Genomic DNA, 22,947 nt, shown 5'->3' with positions numbered 1-22,947 from the left:
GTACATGGCTTATTGTGGTGGCTTCTCTTGTTGCAGAGCACAGGCGGGTTCAGCAGTTGTGGCGCCCGGGCTCAGTTGCTCTTGAGCATGTGGGATCTTCCCAGACCAAGGATCCAACCTGTGTCCCCTGTATCGGCAGGCAGATTCCTCTTCACTGTACCACCAGGGAAGTCCCAGAAGATACAGCCAAATTTTAATTCCCAAACAGATGTGCATTTTTAAACACTGCACATGGAAGGTGGGTGGGTGAGGTCAATACCTTTTCAACCTCCATTTTTTTCTTCTTCAGTATAAGGGGAATAATGATCCACAATGTTTTGAGATGGGTTTTTGTAGAAATGCTCATTTGCTGAGATAAAATGCTTTTAAAATGTCCTGGCAGTTGAAAGTTAAAAGAAGCAAAAATATTATTCCTCTTCAACTTTTCTGCCTAGAAGTTGAAAGTTTCTCTCCTTTAGATAGAATTTTATTATTTTCTACAAAGCACCACTTTTCTGTGAAATATCATATGCTTTCAAATTGCAAGTTCCAACATAATAAGGTCATGAAATCTGTTTAGTGGATAGAGGTCTGCATTAAAAAAAAGACGAAATAAAATGGAAAATGTCACAGTGCAATGTATTGCATAAGTAGGCTTATAGTATACATATATATTTTACATATACATATGTGTTACTTGCAGGATAAAATGTATTTCTTTTTAGAGTTTATGGTCAAAAAAGTTTGGAAAAAAGGGTTTGGTGATGATGCTTTGCACATTATGGTTCTGAGATGTGCTCACTGACATGGATAAAGGGATGTCATGTGTCATTAGGATGTGGCAGCAGTCCGGAAATGTGGCTGCACAGTCGGAATCCTTTTGTGCTGCAGATATTTCCTCCTCCTTCATTTCTCAGGATAATGCATGTTTGCTTACAAAATATGAAAGATGCCAACTTGGACATGGAAACAATGGCACCTACTGTTCAGGACCATGGGTGTGTGATGGGAGCTACCAGATAAGGCACGTGTGTTTGACAAGTGTGAGTTCTGCTCTCCAGGAGGGATCCAGTGGTCCCTAACCTGTGGTGATTTGAAATTTGTTGTTACCGTTGTTCAGTCGATAAATCGTGCCTGACTTTGCGACCCCCTGAAATGCAGCACAGCAGTCTTCCTTGTCCTTCACTGTCTCCTGGAGTTTGCCCAAACTCATGTCCATTGAGTCAGTGATGCCTGATGCCATCCAACCATCTCATCCTCCCTGGTCCCCTTCTCCTTTTGCCCTCAATCTTTCCCAGCATCAGAGTCTTTTCCAGTGAATCAGTTCTTCACATAATGTGGCCAAAATATTAGAGTTTCAGCTTCAGCATTGGTTCTTCCAGTGGACATTCAGGGTTAATTTCCTTTAGGATTGACTGGTTTGATCTCCTTACAGTCCAAGGGACTCTCAAGAGTCTTCTCCAACATCACAGTTCAAAAGCATCAATTCTTTAGCGCTCAGCCTTCTTTATGGTCCAACTTTCACGTCCATACATGACTACTGGAAAAACCATAGCTTTGACTATATGGACCTTTGTCAGCAAATGCAGCAGCAGCAGCAGCTCTTTAATAGAAGAAGGCAATGGCAACCCACTCCAGTACTCTTGCCTGGAAAATCCCATGGACAGAGGAGCCTGGTAGACTGCAGTCCATGGGGTCTTGAAGAGTCCGACGCGACTGAGCGACTTCCCTTTCACTTTTCACTTTCATGCATTGGAGAAGGAAATGGCAACCCACTCCAGTGTTCTTGCCTGGAGAATCCCAGGGATAGCGGAGCCTGGTGGGCTGCCATCTGTGCGGTTGCACAGAGTCGGACACGACTGAAGCGACTTAGTAGTAGTAGTAGTAGTAGTAGTAGTAGTAGCTCTTTAATATGCTGTCTGTGTTTGTCATAGCTTTTCTTCCAAGGAGCATCTTTTAATTTCATGGCTGCAATCACTGTCCACAGTGATTTTGGAGCCCAAGAAAATAAAATCTGTCACTGTTTCCACTTTTCCCCTTCTATTTGCCATGAAGTGATGGGACTGGATGCCATGATCTTAGTTTTGTGAATGTTGAGTTTTATGCCAGCTTTTTCACTCTCCTCTTTCACTTTCATCAAGAGGCTCTTTAGTTCCTCTTCACTTTCTGCAATAAGGGTGGTGTCATCTGCACATCTGAGGTTATTGATATTTCTCCCGGCAATCTTGACTGCAGCTTGTGCTTTATCCAGCCTGGTATTTTGCATGATATACTCTGCATATAAGTTAAGTTAAGCAGGGTAACAATGTACAGCCTCGATGTACTCCTTTCCCAATTAATTTGCTGAGGCACTGATCTGAGCACATCCCAAGCCTGTGGGTGGAGAGAGACAGTGATTTAGCTTCTGAGGGAGCCACGCCTCCTACCCTCCCTCTGCATTCTACGGAGCTTGTGAGGTTTTCTAATCTTTGTCGTTTTTTTTTTTTTGGCGGGGTGGGGCCAGGGGGGATGGACTATAATTGCTTTACAATGTTGTGTTAGTTTCTCTGTACAGTGAAGTGAATCAGCTATAGTACACATATATCCCTTCCCTTTTGGACCTCCCTTCCACCCTACCCCCCATCCCACCCCTTTAGGTCATCACAGAACCCTGAGCTGAGCTTCCTGTGCTTTACAGCATGCATGCATGCTCAGTCCTGTCCAACTCTGTGACCCCATGGACTGTAGCCCGCCAAGCTCCTCTGTCCATGGGATTTTCCAGGCAGGAATACTGGAGCAGGTTGCCATTTCTTACTCCAGGGGATCTCCTCAGCCCAGGGATCGAACCAGAGGCTCCTGCTTTGGCAGGTAGTTTCTTTACCCCTGAGCCACTAGGGAAGCCCTGTTCTTTGTCTTGTCATTGTTCAGTTGCTGAGTGGTGTCCAACTGTTTGCAGCCCTATGGACTATAGCACACCAGGCTTCCCTGTTCTCCACTATCTTTGTCTTAAGAGCACAATTCTCTTAAAATAATAAAAAGTTGGTTTTTGTGTGAAGAATGACCACAAAGTGAGAGGTGAAGTTTGAGTAAAACTCTGGATTGTGAAGATAAGCCAAGAAAGATGACCTCTTGACAAAGTTGCGATTTTCCCAGAAAACAAAAGTCACCGTGAGAGTTCCCAGGTTCTGCAGGTTGGTGATTCCTGGTGCTCTGTGTATGCAGCTCTAAAGACTGTCAGGAGCAGGGCTACCCTGGTGGCTCAGACAGTGAAGAATCTGCCCGCAATGAGGGAGATGGTCAAGGCTCTGTGCAATATGCTTGGATGCCTTGTTAGAACCTGTAGGGAAGCCTTGATTTGAGGCAACATTCATTTAGCATATAACCTCTGGAAGATAGAAATTTAGAGGGTAGAAATCTTCACTTCTGTTTAAAAAGAGGAGAAAACATGCTCTTTTTTTTTTTTTTTGTCTTTTACTGGTTAATTCCAGATACTTTTTGACCCATTGCATTAGGAATGACTGTGTTATGTTCTCTGCTATGATCTTTGGATCTTTAGGACAGACCTGCCCATCTCAGGTCTGCCCAGAGCTGAGTCCTTCCCACAACTCTGGGAGGGAGAGGGAGAGCTGGGGACAGGAGACGGATTATCAGTGGACAAATCAGGACCAAATTCTGGATGGATGGATTCAAATCCTTCCTTTGCAGGTAGCTGCTGACTCTTTTGAAAGGACACTGAAGTCACTGGTGGGTTGAGCCATGTGCCCTTATTCTAAACCATATAAACTAGGTAACTGGAGGGTCACCCCCATCCCCATTCTCCAGAAGTTGTTATCCTAAAGCTTGCATTAGGATAACAATCTAATATGCATAGGATAACCTAATCCTATGCATTCCATAAGGTACCTGTGAGTCATAATTGCAACTGCAGAAAGAGGGAGAAAGAGAAGAAAGGAAAGTGGCATGTTAGTTTATCAGGATATGAGAAATCACACCTCGATTTTTATTTAAAAGAAAAAAAAGTTAGGCTGAGATTCATTCATTCATTGCTGCATGATGGACGTCACCAGGAGTCTGACTGCTTTTTCAGCTCTGCACCTGCAGAGGCTAGGTGGACACCTCTCCTGACCATCATCAGATCCAGGGGAAACTTGTTCCTGCCACCTGACTGACTGTCATTGATTTGGTGGCCATTTGTTGAGTGCCTGCTACCTCCAACATCAGCCAGGTGCCTGGATACAGAAAACATGCAATGAATGTTAAAGTGTTTATGCAAGATGCTTTTTTCGGCCTTGAGACGAAGGGAAGAGAAAAATGAACAAAGCCTAGTCTCCTTGAGGCTCACGATCCAGAGATAGACAAGAAGACAATTAATTATAAGTCAGGTCAACCCCAGTGTGGGTTATAAAGGAGAGAGAGGAATTCCATGGAAGTACAAAGAGAAGAGAGAGGAGGGCAGAGAGAGGAGTGGACTGAGAGAAAGTGGGCGGAGCAGGTGCCCAGAGGAAAGCGCGCCAGCAAGGGCAGAACTGGCACCGAGCAGGGCAGACACCAGTTGCACTTGAGGAGCTTGGGGTAACGCCAGGCAGCAAGAAGGAGTCAGGAGAAGTGTCGAGGTGTGTGGTAGAAGATGGGGCTGGAGCCTGCAGTTATTCCCAAGGCACCAGGAACCATCAGAGGTTTTGAGCAGGGAGCAAGGCATCGGGTGCTTTGTGTTTTAGGAAGAGAAGTTGAAGAGGATGGATTGAGGCAGGATGAGTGCCATGGGGAGGCTCCTGCAGTGGGTCACTGGATGAATGACAGGGCTTGGCCGAGGGCAGTGGAAATGAAATGGAGGTTACGCCGGAATGATTTGTACTCGAAAGCCAATCTGTGAATTTATAATGGGCATGAACCTACCCAACCACTTGAATGATTAGGTCAGCTGGCCAGAACACAGCTTTTTAAATTGAAGTACATTAATAATCAAAGGATTATTCGGTGAAAGTGGAGTTAAGGGAAAAGGAGTTTAATGGTCTGAACAGACCTTCCACTCGATCTATCGCTGTCTTTGCATAGCGGTAGTTACACAGCTGAAGTCTCTGGTGAGTTGTTACTCTTCTCTGGAAAGACCCTTGGCCCGCAGGAGGAACTGCTCCCCTGGCCAGAACTGGAGAGAGGCCGTATTCGAGGATCTTTTGGTTTCAAGAAAAGGAACTCACTCATCAATGAGCAAGTAAAATGGGAAATAATTATAAGGAAGGGGAATCTTCCACCCCAAATACTAGAAAGGGGCCAGACTTTCTGGGGCTTAGAAAATCCCAGGTCCTTTCTCCTTCCCACTTCCTTCCCTCTACATCCACTGAGAATCTGCTTTCTTCTGGACACATTGGCCTTTCTGTTCCCATTCACTTGCATGGACCCCATTATAACTGCCCCCAAATGGTGGTCTTGACCCCTAGTCAGACTTACAGTCCGCTCCTCACACCTGACCCAGTTTCTGTGTCTCAAGTACTAAAACTTGAAGAGAGGATCCCATTGTTCCAGCTTGGATCAGGGACCTTTCCCTTACCTAGTCAGGCCGAAAATGTGACATGATAGATTCTTAGAGGAAAAAAAAAATGGTAGTCAACCCTGGATAACTCTAGTGTACTGGCATTATTGTTCAGCTCTGTTCACTGATTCAGTATACTGGTTGTCTTTTGCTGTATAACAGAGTACTCCAAAACCTAGCACCTTAAATAATAAGTGTTTATTATATTATATACCCAGTTCTGTGAGTCCAGAATCCAGGGACAGCTTACCTGGGTGTTTCTGCCTCAGAGTCTCTCATGAGGTCGTCGTCACTATTCCGTGAGGCTGTCACCATTTGAAAGGCGGGCTGGGGGCTGACCTGCTTCCGTGACAGGAAGGAAGCCTCCTTGCCTCACTGGCTGCTGGCTGGTGACCTCAGTTCCTTGGCATGTGGGTGTCTCCATAGGCTAGGTATCCTTAGGACGTGGCAGCTGGCTTCCCCAAGAGCGACTGTTCCAGAAGGAGCACCTAAGATGGAAGCCGCAGCCTTTTATAACCTAATCTCAGAAGTGATGATCACTAGCGCCCTGTTCTGTTGGTCACACAGACCAACCCTGGTACAATGTGGGCGGGGGATACACAGAGGTGGGGATACCAGGAAATGAGGCTCCTTGGGAATCACCTTGAAGACCCGTTACCATATTCAGTCAGCAGACAGTGATTTCGTGCCTACATGTGCGCCAGGTGCTAGAAACGGAGAGCTTGTCACACAGAGTTTCGTCCCTGAGGAGCTCAGTGTCTGGTGGGGGACACCTTATAAGAACACCATCATGTGTCCCCTGAGCCACCACACTTAGCCTCATGAGATTCACGTCTTTTCACAGCAGTCTCTTATTTAACTGTCCTCAAGTAGATCCCTTGTTTGCCCAGATGGAGTTTTGGTTTGCTTTTTTTAAGTCACAGCCACAGTAAGAAATACATTTTATGTCACAAACCAGTACATACATAGACACATTTATATTGGAAACAAATTTCACAGAAGAGTTTACACCCTCACTGCCTGCAATATATTCAAATATTTCCTATTCTAGGCAATTTCATTTTTTGCAAAAGTTGGTCACAATCTCATGGATTTCATAGCCTGTCGCGTTGTGACCTGCCGAGTGGAAAGCAGTAGTCTAAAGAAGTCCAAACTCTCTGCCACTCACAACAAAGCCCCTCACCATCTACCTGTCTGCAGCTCCCCCCCTCATTCATAGTTAACAATGACACCCTGCATAAGGCTCCTCTACCTGGAGCTCTCTCCTCTCCTTCCCCACATGGTTTGGAGAACTCTTATTCATCCTTTAAAACCCAGCTTTAAAGTGAGACTCCTCTTCTTGTTCCATCCTCTGGCCCCCAGAGCATTTCCTGGACACTTGGTCCCTCCTCCACTCCCAGCCTGTCCTAGGGCCAGCTACTCCAAGCCCACCCTGTGTTTTCACTGAATCTCTCTCAGTACGTTTAGGACATTGAGCAAATTAGCATCACACAAATGACGGTGCTGCAAATGAGCGGTGTGCAGAGTTGGGGGTGTTGCAGGCAGGTTTCCTGTCGATGGAGCCACGTGCTGCAGAAAAAGGATCCCTCCCCCACAGCCGGCCGTGTCCCCGCTCATCCATCACAGGTATAATTCGTACCGGAACTGGCTGCCTGGGTTCATTACTGTGGTTCATTTTAGCTGATCTGGTTTCTTTTTCTTTCTCCTTACTTTTTTCTTGTGCTTGTGTCGATGGGGACAGCCTAGTGAGAGAGGGAGCTTTAGGCAGCAAGATAGAAAGGCCTCTATATCTGCACCCGCCCTGCAGGAGGGGGGTTTCCTTTCTGAAGTGGTACGGAAGGAGGGTTTTGAGGTTTTTGAATATTTGCTTCTGAGTATCTTAAGTAAGAGATTTGTTTGCCCACATTTGTACTATCTTGGCAAGCTAGCAACCCGACAAAATATTTTCTGGTTGGTTTTGCCTGTGCCGTGGTTTTTATTTTTGAGGGGAAGAAAAATTTACACCTTGGTTAAATTGTTCTGAAATACAACGGCTGTTGTTTTAAATTGCTGTTAACTTCAAGGGTTGAAGCTAATATGATTTCCAGGCTCATGGGAGTTGCTGATAGACTATGCTGTGAACCATAACCAGAAATGAAAAAAAAAAATTAGACACGCGCAAAAGCAATTAAATTATTCCTTCTCCAATATTCTCATTTCTGCATTTATCAACGGCTGGGTAACTACCCAAGGATATGCTGACTTCCTTGTGGTGTGTGCCCGATGGGGGGAGGGAAGTGGGGTGGGAGACAGACTATAAACAGATCATTACTGTGGAGTGTGATAATAGTCTATAATAGAGTACCTATCACATGCATAGAGAGGGGAGTTATTTATTCACGTTCAGCAGTATTTTTCAAACGAAGGTTGCCTCCCTTAGTGGATCGTGAAATCCATTATAAGGTGGCAAACAGCATTTTTAAAAATGGGATAATAGAATGAAATAGATCAAGTTGCATCCTCCACAGGAAGTTTAGATACTGTTTTCGGAAGCCTTTGTTTCAGTTAGGCATCTACTGCATTGCAATGTGAAATCTGTTTCTTGAGATTGAGTCTCAGGCAGAGATGTTTGAAAGCCACTGGGGGGTGGAGGGAAGGCTTCCCAGAGGAGGTGGCATTTGAACTGGGCCTTGGAGAATGGTGGGCTTGCCCCAAAAGAAGGACATTCCAGGCAGAGGGGAAAGGATATGGCCAAATGGGGGAGGAGTTTGTTCTTGTCCAGGGGTGGGTGTTCTCCATGACTGGACTGCAGGGTGCGGGGACAGGAGTAGCTGCAGGTGCCCCTGGGGAGGCAGGTGGAGCCAATAAACCACTTGTAAGTACCAGTATCAGGGCCTCAGTTCATCCCAGAAACTCCATTTTTCTGCGGATGAGTTTGGCCTTGGGAATCTGTGTTTCTGATAAGCTTCCCTGGGCAGTGAGGTGCTAGTAGAGGTGTGACACCAACAACTCTGGGTTTTTGAAAGGTGATTTGGGGTCATAATTTAGATAGAAGAGTGATTGGAGGGAAGGGAAATCGAGAGACCAAGCAAGAGATAAGGGCCTGAATTTAGGTGAGGCAGTTAGTGGAGCAAAGGGACTAGGTTGGAGGGAGATTTTGGAAGTGAGTTGCCTGGGTTAAGGGAGAAAAGAGAATAAGAAGTCACAGATGATTCTAAAATATGTAGAGAGTACATGTGCTTTGCTCTGATTGCCAATCTGTGAACAACCTCCCGGTTGTTAGACCTGACTCAGGTTAATCTAACTCTACAAGGGACTGACCAGTATACCTAGACTGCTAGTTGACTGGTTTGATTTACAGTGAGGGAGGTGCCTTAACCTTTTTGGGTACAAAGGTACTTGTATCTTTGCTCAGCAGTATCAGAGCACCTGGGGAATGGCACCAGTAATTAGAAGATTTAGGGAAGAAGAATGGTATGGTCTAGGAGGTATTTCATGGAGGCTTTGAAATTGCCTGACTGACCAACTTTACCCTGCTCACATTAGAATGTGATCAGAATACTCGTGGAGGTGATACAGTGTCTCTGCCCCTCAGTTTTTTCTTCCATGTTGAAGATGTATCTTGGTGTGTGCTTTGTACTTACTTATTTCTTTGTATTCGACTTGTATGTACAAGTCATCTTTTAGGGGTAGTTTCTTCTTCATATGTCTTCCCTCTTGGTTTCATTTTCAGAAAGGACACTGACATTTATTTACTGAGCAAGCCCCTTTGCATGGGTAGCTTATCTTCACGGTTGGCTTTCTCTCCAAATTCTGAGCTTGTGAGACCTCTCTGCTGCTGTTTCCATGACCCATGATCCTGCTGGGCATGGTGGAGTGGAAGGGACACTCTGCGGAGGACATGTTCAGAGTCCCGGCTCCACAGGGGCCTGGGAGCTGGTGACGCTTCCTGTGTGTGTGACGCCTCCTCCAAACCTAATGACTGTCCTCCCCTCACATATTCAGTGGGGAAACGGGCTGGATGTGTAAGACAGCAAGGCCAGTGGGAGGGACTGTGCCTCTGTTTTCTTAAACAGTTCTCTGTTCCTCATCCTTTACTAGAAGCTTGTAGGAGTTCAGATTTTTTTTTAAGTCTGTCAAGAAAAATAACCAGCTTGAAATATGTCAGGACTAGAATAGCCTTAGTCTCTACAAAGACGATTTAAAATGTTTATACTCATGTATCAAATAAAATAATACTGTAGGCAAGGTACTGAAAACATTTGTAATCACTCCAGTAATTTGCTTATTTACCACTGCTTTGAAAACAATTCCACGTTACTTCTAATAATAGTATTAGCAACCACAACAGTAACGGCAACTAATATTGAGTATTTATTGTATACCAGGCACTAAAGCTGGTTTTACATCCCTAATATCACTGAACTCTTCCCCTACTGACCCAAGATACAGACACTGTCACCTTCATTTTACATATAAGTAAACTGAGGTGAGAGAAGTTAAAAACATAGGCCACGGTCACATGGCTAAAATGCAGCAATGATAAAGCTCTTTGATGAGAGAGGAAGTGAAAGAGAGTGAGGAAGAACTTATAAACCATTAGGCAATACTGCCTGGGATCAACTGGGCAATGGTTTTATGTGATTCAGGGAGACTGACTCTATTATTAGCTTAATATGTAGCTGTCTACGTAGAAATATGATGATTTCTTGCATTCTTATACATCTGGTGGATGGGGTTGTTTTTCTTTTACTCCACAAGTACTGGTTGCGAGCTTAGTATACACAAAGTCTTCTGCTAGGCCCTTAGAAAATAAAAAGCCTTTGAGGAGCTCCTTATCCTGGACAGAACAGAAGAGAGATACGTTTGGTGGAATCATGTGAGATTGCCATTGGAAATTTACACGGGAAGGTTTCACACGACTTAACCTGACACATAACTAAAACGAGGTGATGGAATATTAGCTGAACATACTGACCTCTCATTATGTTTCAGGCGCCACGCTAAACATTTTACATGCACTAGTTCCTGAATCCTTAAAATAACTCTCAGACGTGAGTACTATAATTATCCCTGTTTTAGAGATGAGGAAGTTGAAGCTCTGAAGGGTGAAGTGACTTGCCCAGAGCCACACACCTGGTGTGTGACAGAGATGGAATTTGAGCCCCGGGCACTCTCAGTGCACAGCCAGTGCACTTAAGCCTCAGATTATAAGCACCTCAAGAGGTTCAAATAAAAGTACCAAGCTTATTTATGCACACTGAGGACTTATAAGTTTTTTATATCACAAACATTCATTGGGTATATCTCAGAGTTCTGTGATCTGGACACATCTGGTCATGCATATCACCACTTAATCTCCAGTATTTGCATTCTCCCCGCTCTGAGAACGGCTAACCAACTGAGGGGAACACGTGGAGGAAGGATGCAAAAAACAGCAACATTTTCACTTTTACTTGTTATGTTGGTATTGAACCTGTTTATTTAGAGGTACAAGCCCATGCTAGAACATTTCAATTTTATCTTTTTTTTCCACCTGTGTCCAGTTGCCCTTCTTACTAGGTCACATATACAGACAAGCATCATAGGAGGGAGCTTGTACATAACTGTACACGATTAAAGTTTTTTGCATATGATCAAGCCATTTAAAGAACTTTCCTTTTTAAAAGTTTTCTAATCTTATATTCAGATACCAAAATCCTGTCTATATAAACCATCACTTAAAATTTTATGTACAAAGGCATATCCCTTATTTTAAATCCTGTCTATATAAACCATCACTTAAAATTTTATGTACAAAGGCATATCCCTTATTTTAAATGTTACTTTTTTTATTTGCATGTGGGAAATTTTAAGAAGTTGTTTTTGTTTTATTATTGCTGCTGCTGCTGCTGCTAAGTTGCTCCAGTCGTGTCCGACTCTGTGCAACCCCAGAGACGGCAGCCCACCAGGCTCCCCCATCCCCGGGATTCTCCAGGCAAGAACACTGGAGTGGGTTGCCATTTCCTTCTCCAATGCTTGAAAGTGAAAAGTGAGAGTGAAGTCACTCAGTCATGTCTGACTCTTAGCGACCCCATGGACGGCAGCCTACCAGGTTCCTCCATCCATGGGATTTTCCAGGCAAGAGTTTTATTATTAAATGATACCAATTTGGTGTTATACCTGGTGAGTCTGAGATTCTCCCCACTGCTGTCCCAGTATTTTGTGACCCACCTCTACCCTCCCAAATATTCTAAATTATCCTTGACAACTGGCAAAGTAAATCTTCCCCAGTGAGAAAGGATGGCCCCTTCTGCCTATGAGCCCCTCTGCCAATGAGAGAGGATGGTCCCCCTAACTACCACTGAACTTGGTTTTTATTGAAATAGCACAGACTGCTTGTTCCCAGGATCCTTTTGGGGACTTGAAGAGAGGGTGTGTTGAGGAGTCAACCAGGCCTGGGTTCCCCCCAGCTCTTCTTAGACTGATGACCTAAGGCAAATGATGAGAAACATTGGGAGACTCATCAGTGAAAATCTGGATAATTAAACAGTATTCTGTGGGTTTGTGTGAAGGTTCAGGCAATAATACATACTATAAGAATAAAGTATCTAGAATAATGCCTGGCAGGATTTAGTAGGCCCTTAATAAATGTCAGCTCTGGTATTTGGGCATTTGTGAGAAAGCCCGCAGTGCCCTATCCTCTTCTGGAGCTCACCTCTTTGTTAAGTGATTTTAAAGTCAGATTTGTATTTTTTTGGGAGTTTTGGCCTAGTAGGGAGCTCAGCTTTCTGAAATCCATTAATATTTCATTGGAGCTGTGAAGCAACAGCTGCAAAACTTGCTTGGTGGGCCCTAATTGCAATGAATAATCCATGGACTCCTTTGAAATGTAATTCTTCAAAATGTGTATAATAATTAAACTCTAGCCAATCCAAAGGCACTTTAAAACAGGTTTTAAAATTTCCCAAGCCAATTAGAAAACTGGTTGGTCCAACTGTCAAGTGTAGAGAAATAATGCTAATTTATGCAAAGGCTTCAGTTCCAGGAAGACCTTGGCTGAATGTGAACACAACACATATCTTCTGAGAAAACACCTCCATGATACTATGTGATACTAAATCACTGACTGTATTTGTTAAGGCGGGTCTAAATACAAAGCACACATTGTGAGTGACAGAGTGGCAGTTACTTGAACAAGATATGGTTTGTTTTTTGAAGAGATCTATCTTGAATATGACAACATTGTATACCAACCTTGACATATTTATTTTGTACAATAAAACAGCATAGTTACAGTATCCTTATAAAAGCAAATGTGGTATGCTGCCATTTTGTTTTTTTTAATGCTCAGGGATTTGTATTAGAAACTAACCAATTTCACTTAAATAATTTAAATCTAAGGATAATTTTAGAACTCAGTATCTGGGGGATATGGGTTTGAGCTTTCTATCAGCAGAACCCCATTGCTATATGTATTATAAACTAAAATAATTTTAAAGTATTTCTGGGGCCTACATATGTATTTTTAAAACTCTGAATCACATATTTGTACAATCCATCTTTTACTTTGATATTTATTTAAAATAAAAGACAACAAACCCCCAACTTTATTTTTGTGGGCATTTACAGGAAAAGTAAATGTAATTAAACCACACAGACACCTACTCCCAATCCACACTGTCATAATTAACATTTCTTTAAGTGCTCTGGATGCTGGATGGTTTATGGAGATGTCTCAATTTGAGATTAAATATGGGTGGTAATTATACTTGGACTACAGAGTGTTAAAAGGCTAGGTAGCTCTCTTTCTCTTTTTTTAACCTATTCTATTTCAATGGATATTTGGGTAGCTCTCTTTAAGACTGGGGATCACATCGTGAAAATTCCACAAATGTGACGATACAGATATCTGCATAAAGAGTAAGCACTGGGAACTGGATGTTTTAAGAGTGACTTACTTCCCTCCTCACCTTCCTCTTGGCTGCTAAAGTGTTGTGTTTTTTTTTTTTTAATGTTGACATACAGGTTTACAGATAAGGTTTCACTACACTTCGGAATGGAAAGAGGGTGTTGCAAAGGAAAGCTTAGTAGAATTAAAAGTTGGAATGAATTACCAAATAAGTTAAAAGTGATGTTTTCGCTTTTGTTTTTTTAAAGCATAAGCAAAAAAGGATTTATTGGGACATATTCTAATTAGAGTTTAAACAAATATTGTGTTTTTTGTTTTGTTTTTAAACTACCCCCACTTCCTGGCGCTCCCCCCGCCCCCCCCCCAACTAAAACTAGCGTGTGTGTGTGTGTGTGTGTGTGTGTGTGTGTGTGTGTGTGTGTGTGTGTGCGCAGGGCGCCTGCTGAGAATAGCACGCATCTCGTAGATCTTTAAAAAAAAAAAAAAAAAAAAACCCTGTTTCTTGAATAAACCACTACGTTTCTTGAGGTTAAAAAGAATCCCAAAGGAAGCAGGAATTATCAGCTTTGGAGTTTGATTTTTCTAAAAAAAAAAATTTTTTTTTTTTTTAATTAAAAAAATCCTAATCTCCGCATTTTTTGCTAGGCGAGAACCGAAGTTTGGAGGTAGACGAACAGGCGAGCGGTTTGCCCGGGCGCAGAGCATGAAGGCCGGGCGGGCGCGGGGAGCGGGCGCCCGCCGCCCGGCGCGGGGGTGAGCGAGAGAGAGAGCGGAGCGCGTGTGGCCGGCGCCGCTCGGCCGGGAGCTCCCGCGCCCGCGCCCCGCGCCCCGCGCCCGCCGCCGCCGCCGCCGCCCCTGGTGCGATGGCGCAGAAACCCCGTTGACAAGGCACTGCTTTTTCATGACGGTGAGTTTCCCTTTGAGTGTATTATAATTTTGTGATAAAAATTTCAAGGAGAAAAAAAAAACACACACAACCTTCTTCCTCTGCCTCTTTCCTTCGGGGAGGGGAAAAGCGAGGGCGGGGGGGCTGGAGATCTATCTCCAGACAGACAGAAAAGAAAGAGGAGCAAATTAAACACCGAGTTGCCAAAACCAGGATATTAGGTTTCAGCCCAGAGAGCTATTGGCTAAGGCTGTGTTTTTTTTTTTGGGGGGGGGGGGGTGGGTTTGTGGGTGGGTGATGGTGGTGGTGGGTGGATGTTTAATGGACACGGAGAAAAGGGGAATCGAGTGTTTATGCCTTTCCCAGCGATGCCCGGGCCCCGGGAAGACCAAGTTCAGTGTCGCGGGCGGGGGCGCGGGCGGGCAGGGGGCGGCGGGGCCGGGCTGGGGGCTCCTCTGCGGGGTGGGGGCCCTGGCGCTTTTTTTTTTTTTCCCTTTTCGCGGATGCAAATTTCTGGAGCGGGGAGAGGGAGAAGCCTGGGAAGGGGGGTGGCGTGGCGGTTGGTGGTGGGGAGGAGAGGGGAGGGAAGCCTTTTAATGACTCATTGATTGAGCCGGTTTAAAATTAGTTGTGTGCGCGAGTGCGAGTGTGTTTTCCGCCCCCCCGGAGCCGCCGGGAGCCGGGAAGGAGGGAGCGGGGCTCGGCGAGGGGAGGACGGGCGCGGCGGGGCCGCGAGCAGGGGGCAGGGAGGGCCAGGAGTGACGGCGGGCGAGGAAGAAAAATAAGCTTTTCCAATCTCCTCCCCTCGGTTCCCCCCGCCTCGTTTCTTTTCTCTCTCCGAAGCTCTTGGGTGTGAATCGCATTTTCTTTCTTCTCGGCAAAATGGACCCCGCGTCTCAAGAGGGGGAGGGAGCGGGTGGGAGGGAGGCGGCGGGGACGGGGTTTATTTTTCATCCTGGCTTCCTCCTTCCCGGCGCTTGTGCCGCCGGCCGCGGCGGGGAGAGCGCGGGGCCGGCCGGCCTCTCCGGCCTGGTTCCCGGCGCGCGCGCCGGGGCCGGCCGGCCTGGCCCTTTCCCGGTCGCCTCGCCGCCTGGGCCCGAAGCACCGCCGACGACCCGCGGCCAGGCCCGGACGAGCCCTCGCGCCGCGCGGAGGACCGGCGGCTCAGCCGGGCTCTTCTGCGGGCCCCGCGCGGCCGGTCCGAAGAGACGAGAGGCTCGGTGGCACTCTTTTGGCTGAGAGTGCGCGGGCCCAACGCGGTTCGCGCCCCCCGACCGGCCAGGACGCAGGCTCTTGCGGGGGTTGTGCGGGGCGGGGTTGGGGGGGCGGTTGGAAGGCGCTAAGATGGCGCTGGGCCTGGCCCTTCGCCAGTGCTGGTGGCGCAGTTGCTCTGCGGGCGCCATCTTCCCCGGCGGCACGGGCAGCGCCCTTCTTGGACGGTTCGCCCGCCCGAGCGCCGGGAGGTCCGGGACGTGGGGGCCACGCTCCGCGGGCAGAAGTCTGTGGAGTAGCCTGGTCCTTCCCGGTGCCCCCAGACCCAAAAGAGTAGGCCGCCGGCTCCGAGCGGGAAGGGGTTGGGGACCGCGGCGTCTTGTTCCTTTTACCACTTGCCTTTGAGGGAAAAGAGTCGGGCCTTGCAGCCGTGGGGTCTCTTCCTAAACCCGCATCCCACCCCCAACCCCAGTCAAGATTGGAGATGAAGGCTTCTCCGTGTCTTCCTAGGGCTCGAACCTGGAAGACTTTGCTTTCCCTGGCCTGGCTGGGGGCAGATCATGGAGGCTTTCCCTTCGCTCTCTTGCACTTCATTTTGAGAGGAGAGTCAAACCCAGTTGCAGAATTGCAGAAAAATAGTCGAGGACAGTGTCTGCCTTCCAGTATCGTGGTTCTGTATGGGTCCCCTACTAGTTTTCTTGGTTGTGTTTTCACAACCCTGAACAACCTTTTCTCTGGTTGTCACATTTGTGGGAAGGTAATGGGTTCCAGTGATCTGAAACTTCTTTTTGGCTTTCATATTCCCTATTATAAATGGTAGTAAATTACAATAGTTTCTTAGACCTCTGATCTGAAAAATTAAACTCACTTTGGAACACCCCGGAGACTTTTTCCTTTCAAAAAAAAAGGGAGGGGGGGCTGTTATGGTTCATCTCTTTCTAATCACTATAAGACTTCTGAGTTCCCCCACTTTTTATTTAAAATGTTTCCTAGAAGCATTCATAAAAATACTCAGCTATCTTGTAGTAGCAGTATAACAATGGGTGTGTGGGTTTTAACTTTGTTACTGAAAAGTTTATTGGGAGGAGTCTGTAAAGCTCTGATCTTTCTAGGCGTCTAGATGGAAAGTAAATAGTTAATTTCTAGTGGATAAAAGTAACTTAGTGGCACCATTAGGTATGTCCTTGACTGTGGTGGATGTCTTTAGGCCTTTTAAGATTGTTGTATGCCAAGAACAGTGCTTGGTGTTTTTTAATTCCTATTTATCATATCAGCTCTGCAGTATTGGTTTTTATTCTCTACTTGCCAGGGAAGGAACTTAAAATGTTTGCCAAGATAGTTGAATTGTTCAAAGTCTCAAAGTTTTAAGTGATAGAACTGACAGTGGGTCCCAGAAGCCCTGTTCTTGGCTCTGTATCTAATTTCCAAATCTGAGCAGTAGAATCAACTGGTGAGATGTTTTTAAAATACGGATTTGTAATATCCATTATTTGTTAGGGACAGTTGGGGTTTTTCAAAAGGTCTGATGTATTGGACAGTCTCAGTTTTAAGTTTCTGACTTTGAATTTCTTGATGCTTGTAACTCCCTCCAAGAATTTTGAAATTCTTGCTCATCTAGGATCGCCTGGACTCTGTTATTCCAGGCTCTCCAGGTGACTTCATTGTGACCCAGAGACGTATTCAGAACATCCCTGTATTAAACTATGCACTGTGCTGCTGGCTATCTTTTGAACTGGAGCACGTGCTGCAGTTCATGGGGTCGCAAAGAGTCGGACACGACTGAGCGACTGAACTGAACTGATGAGACTTGAGGTTCATATCATTTTGAGTTTCAGCACAATTTTATTGCTTGCGTTATTTTTATTTTTCTCCTGCCATTTATCAAAATGTTGAAACGATTTTCTTACAGAAATCTTAGGTATCCCAAGACTTTTAAATCTTAGTATATTTTAAAATATATATATAGTTTCATTCTACTGAGAAGTTATATAACATACTGGCTTCAGGTCTAGCCAGGCCATCTAGTTTAGTCAAGACAGCTCTGGAACAAAAATAGAATTGAATCTAGGAAATACAGAAGTTAGAAGTGGGGTAGAAGATATACTGAAATCAAAACCTAGAGATAAATCCTTGAAAGAACGAGTTCTTTTCTGAATTTTAAATTGAGAAGATATTTCTTGCATTTTGGGAAGTAGGATGGGGAACTTATTCTAAACATGAGACTTAGTAGGAATGGAATATACATTAAAGACACAGAAGGTCAGGAAGAAACATCCAGAGCAGATAATGAATAGCCAGCCAGACCAAAATGAGAGAACCAAGTCAGTGAGGAAATCATTAACTTCTCTGGAGCAGAGATCACATATTTGAGTGATTTTGTGCTTTTCTTTCTTCTGAAATCGCTGTTGTTTAGTGATCGCTGGGGGAAATGGTTGAGACCTTTGATGCAGGTGTCAGAGTTACATTTTTGCCTATATCCATGTTCCTCTGCTATATTTTGAAAAGCTTTGTAAGGGGCCGCTGCGGATACCTGTGTGCAGTCCGTTGTCTAGTCTAGTGAGTGGGTGGAGTTCTAGTATTTGACTGTCCCATGTGGTTTTTCTCTGCTTGTTTTTCATGGCGTAAATGCCACAGCAATTATTTTCTTTGACTAAAATCCAGTAAAGCTTGAAAGGGGGGGGCGTGGCACGTGGATCTAAAAATCAGCCTGTTCAGAGGGAAAGAGAAGCGTCTTTATTTTAAAGTAGCCTTCAGTAGAATTCAAGACAGACAAGATCTCTGCCCTCATGAAATTTGTAGTATAGTGTGAAAAACAGGAAATAAGGAAACACAAATAATCAAGGAAATTAAAGATTAAGAAAAAACTTAAAAGAAGTTGAGCTTGTGGATCAAAAGAGTGTGTTATGGGGAAAAGAGTGTATTGTTTTGGCTAGTAAGAGTCAAGGAGTGTCCCTGTGAAAAGGTGACATTTGAGCTGAGACTTAACACATGAACTTGTGTTAGCCTTGTGAAAAGCTGGGGAGACATTCCTGGCCTGGGAACAAGTACAAAGCCCTGAAAGGTCTGGAAGGGCAGGGATGTTAGAACAGAAAGAAGCAGGAGGAGAATGCAGTGAAATGGGGTTAGAGAAGGTGTGCAGGGCCTCTTAAGACATACAGGGGCTTGGCGATTTTATTTTATGAAAAGGAGAAGCTATTATAGGGCTTTAATTAGGGAGTGATATGTTTTTGTTTTTAAACATCACTGGCTGCTCTGTGGAACAAGAGAGGAAGCAGAGAGGGCAGTTGGGGAACTACTGCAATGATCAGCTCAAGTTTGATAGTATCTTAGGCGAGTGCAATGGAGATGGAGCAGAGTAGATGATGGGTTTCAGAGATATTTTGGAGGTTGAATCAGGAGTATTTGCTTCATGGGTTGGCTGGAGGAACAGGAGAAGGAATCAAAGGATTCCTTCAGATTCCTGGCTTACGGCTTGGTGGCTGGTGGTGCCAGTTGCTTGTAGAGAAGACTGGGGCGCGGGGGGCGGGTAACTAGAGTTCTGTGTGGAACCCGTTGGATGTCTCACAAGTGTTTGAAAAACCTAAGTGGAAAGTCAAGCAGGCGGTGAGTGTTCAAGTTGAGCTGAGGGTAGTGGACGTAAATTTTGAGAGTCACCAGCATGGAGATAGTATGTCATGGAACTGGTTGAGATCATCTGTGAGCATAAAAGACTTACGATCAAGCCTGAAACTCCCGTGAGTGAAGGGGGCGCAAAGGAGACCAAGAAGGCTCTGCATTAAAGCAGGAGAGTGATTTTATCTGTTTCAAGAAAAGGGAGTGGTCTGCTGTGCCAAATACTACTGGGAAGTTAAACCCTGAGGAGAGAAAAATTCCACTTGGATTTGGCGGTCTTGACAAGTAGTGTTAGTGGCACGTGGAATGGAGGCCAAATTGGAATGCACTGAGAGAATGATGAGAGTGAAAGAGGAGAGTGAAAAAGTTGGCTTAAAACTCAACATTCAGAAAACTAAGATTATGGCATCGGGTCCCATCACTTAGTGGCAAATGGATGGGGAAACAATGGAAACAGTGACAGACTATTTTGGGGGGCTCCAAAATCACTGCTGCAGATGGTGGCTGCAGCCATGAAATTAAAAGACGCTTGTTCCTTGGAAGAAAAGTTGTGACCAATCTAGACAGCATATTAAAAAGCAGAGACATTACTTTGCCAACAGAGGTCCGTCTAGTCAGAGCTTGGTTTCTTCAGTAGTCATGTATGGATGTGAGAGTTGGACTTTATAAAAGCTGAGCACTGAAGAATTGATGCTTTTGAACTGTGGTGTTTGAGAAGACTCTTGAGAGTCCCTTGGACAGCAAAGAGATCCAACCAGTCCATCCTAAAGGAAATCAGTCCTGAATATTCATTGGAAGGACTGATGCCAAAGCTGAAACTCCAGTACTTTAGCCACCTGATGTGAAGAACTGACTGGTTTGAAGAGACCCTGATGCTGGGAAAGATTGAAGGCGGGAGGAGAAGGGAACGACAGAGGATGAGATGGTTGGATGGCATCACGGACTCAATGGACATGAGTTTGAGTAAGCTCCAGAAGCTGGTGATGGACAGGGAGACTTGGTGTGCTGCAGTCCAAGGGATTGCAAACAGTCAGACACGACTGAGCAACTTAACTGAACTGAGAATGGGAGTGAAGCCAATGTGACCCGCTTGTTGGGAAAATTTTGCCATAAAACAAGGACAGAAATGGCACAGCAGTGGTTGGGGAGAGAGAGAGGTGGGGTCAAGGAAGCACATTTTTTAAACTGATGGGAAATAGAAGAGCATTTTCAATAAGCTAGTGAGACTGTCTAATAGGGAGAGACTAATGCAGAAGAGAGGTAAGACTACCAACGGAACAGAATTCTTTCTTTCTCTTTCTCTCTCTCTCCTTTGCTTTGCTTTCAGGATCTTAGTTTCCCAACTAGGAATTGGGCCAACTAGGCATCTGGGCCAAGGTAGTGAAAGCACCATGACCTAACCACTGGATCACCAGGGAATTCCTGCCAAAGGAACAAAATTCTTCAGTAGGAGAAGAGTCAGAATACAAGAGGGTTTGCCTTTGGTGGGAGCAGGATGACTTGCAGTGTAGCAGGAGAGAAGGCAGAGAGGCTTAGGAATTGGAGGTAGAATACGGGGCTTTTTGTTCTCATGGTTTCGGTTTTCTCAGTGGAGTCTGAGGCAGGGCCAGCACCTTAAAGGAGGAAGGGGTGTGGATGGTGTGAGATAAGGAGGACACCTTGCTTTGGACAGCAGGGCGGTGAACTCATTGGGATACTCGATAGGGTGGCTGGGCATTGCTGAATGCCTGGGTGCACGTTGGAGGGCGGGGGTCTGCATGAAGGTGGAACCAATCAGTCCAGTTAGTTGTGTGATTTTCTGCCACCAGCTAACCACCACCGTTTATTACAAGCGAAGTAAAAGCAGCCAGGTGATCAGTTCAACCAAGATTGGCATTTTTGCCCCCCAGATGTGATAGGAAGAGAGACGCCAGGGACTCGAGGGTGGTTGCAAGGGGGTAACAGTGATGAACCAGGATAATAAGGGTGGGGGCCGAGAACTTAACCTTGAGAATAACTTTTGGTTAATAAAAAGGGACGTAATGGTAGAGAATTTCAGCTGGGGATAGTGAAAAAGATAGTGACAATAGTTTTATTGGGTTGGCCCAAAAGTTCGTTTGGTTTTAAGTAAAAAAAAAGACACGTTTTTCATTTTCACTGAGAACTTTATTGCAGAACATATTCAGAATGTTCTTTTTGGCCAACCCAACACAATAGTGAGTATGTACTTAAAGCCAATGAAGTGTACGCTTAAGTGGTAAGTCTTGCGTGTTTTACCACAATTAAATGAATTCAAGAGTTCCCTGGTGGTCCAGTGGATAGGACTCTGTGCTGTCAATGCTGAGGACCCAGGTTCTATGGAAGAAAGACTTAGAAATCATATCTCAAATTATTGAGAGTGAAGAGATGGTAATCCCTCTTATCATGGGCCCAAACTTGAATAGGCGAAGCAGTCACCTGTAGACACGGAGCTTCTGGAGGAGAACCGAGAAATCTTACGTTTCCCTGTTCACTGACTTTTTCTAAGCCTGTAGCATGGCATTTAAAACACGCTGGGCACTCAGTAAACATTTGCTGGCTGACTACTTAGACAACCAGGTAGAACAGAATGATGGAACTAAATAAAAATTGTTTTTGAGATAGAAATCAGTAGGGACTTGTAGTGCATTCTGATGGCTGTGGGTGAGAGAAAAGTCGGGTTAAAGGGAGAGGGAGAGAACTAAGGGAAGGTCATTTTTTAAAAAATTCAGATAATACCAAGTGGAACTTTGTAGCACTGTCCTTAACCTCATTTTTTCTATTATTTCCTCACACTGCTGTTACTCACTTTTTCATAAGGTTCCTCTGTTCCCCAAATTGCCTACAGAAAAAGTAACAGTAAAATAAAAGGAGAGGAGAGCAGGGTAGATGATAGGATTCAGAATAGAGGTCTTTCCTGAGAAGATTGCAAGGCCATTTGTCAGGGGCAGAGGCAAAAGGTTTTGAGTTTGAGGGAAAGAAATGTGTGAAATGTGTGAGATGTGGGGGAGGATGGAGGAAAGGAGTGGGACTTGGTGGCAGTGAGGCAACGTGAATTAAACAGTATACCAGATCCACCTGCGTGGCATGGTTCTCTCATGATCAATAGTGTTCTAGAGTAAAAGTGAAAAATACAGTGGGTGAGGGGGCTGGCAGACGGTGGGGGTGGTTAAATGAATGTGCAGTGGGAATGTAGACAGAGAAGAAAGGCGGTGTTGCCTTTAAAGGATAGCCCTAAAAGGGAAACTTTGTAAGTGGTCCCTCGCCGAATGGAAGTGGGCCCAGAAGGCCGCTCTGCTGAGGCGGTTGTACACGCGTGAGGTAGCTCAGGAGCGCTCAGAACTGGCAGCGTGACTGGGATGGGAATGTGGAAGATAGAGGTCTTGGGGAGAGGCAGCTAGGGGCTTGATCTTTTCTCCTCCTTACCTCATATGTGCTTCCATTCAGGAAGAGACCTGAAACCTCACTGTACCAGATGTTTAACCCAGGTTCCCCTTCCCTGTACTCCCAATCAACTTTGATTTATGTAGTTGTGATTTAATTATGCATTTCTTTTTAATAAAGTTGGAAAATTGAACATTTTCTGTTTTTGTGGGTTTTTTGGCTTATCTTGCAAACACACTGAACATTCATTTTACCTGAAATAAAAATCCTGAATGTGAGGGAATGAGATATGAAAAGTATTGCCTTTCTATGCGTGCTCAGTCGCTTCAGTCGTGTTCAACTCTGTGACCCCATGGACTGTAGCCCGCCAGGCTCCTCTGCCCATGGGATTCTCCAGGCAAGAATATTGGAGTAGATTGCCATACCCTTCTCCAGGGAATCTTCCCAACCCAGGGATCAAACCCTTTTCTCTTGACATCTCAGGCATGTTCTTTACCA

The 22,947-nt window shown here is 45.1% G+C and overlaps 1 protein-coding gene across 1 annotated transcript in view; it reads left to right on the top strand.

The window, feature by feature from the left end:
* The window catches only part of BICRAL (BICRA like chromatin remodeling complex associated protein), a 102,635-nt gene that overhangs the window by 14,934 nt on the left and 64,754 nt on the right, over nt 1-22,947 (top strand). The window contains exon 2 of the mRNA XM_070361047.1: nt 14,004-14,265. The gene's annotated coding sequence lies outside the window, so the exon portion shown is untranslated. The remainder of the gene's footprint in view (nt 1-14,003; nt 14,266-22,947) is intronic.

This window comes from Bos mutus, chromosome 23, assembly GCF_027580195.1.
Source record: "Bos mutus isolate GX-2022 chromosome 23, NWIPB_WYAK_1.1, whole genome shotgun sequence".
NCBI lineage: Eukaryota > Metazoa > Chordata > Mammalia > Artiodactyla > Bovidae > Bos > Bos mutus.
The sequence above is the reverse complement of the archived record's forward strand: the minus strand, read 5'-3'. Positions and strand labels throughout refer to the sequence as shown.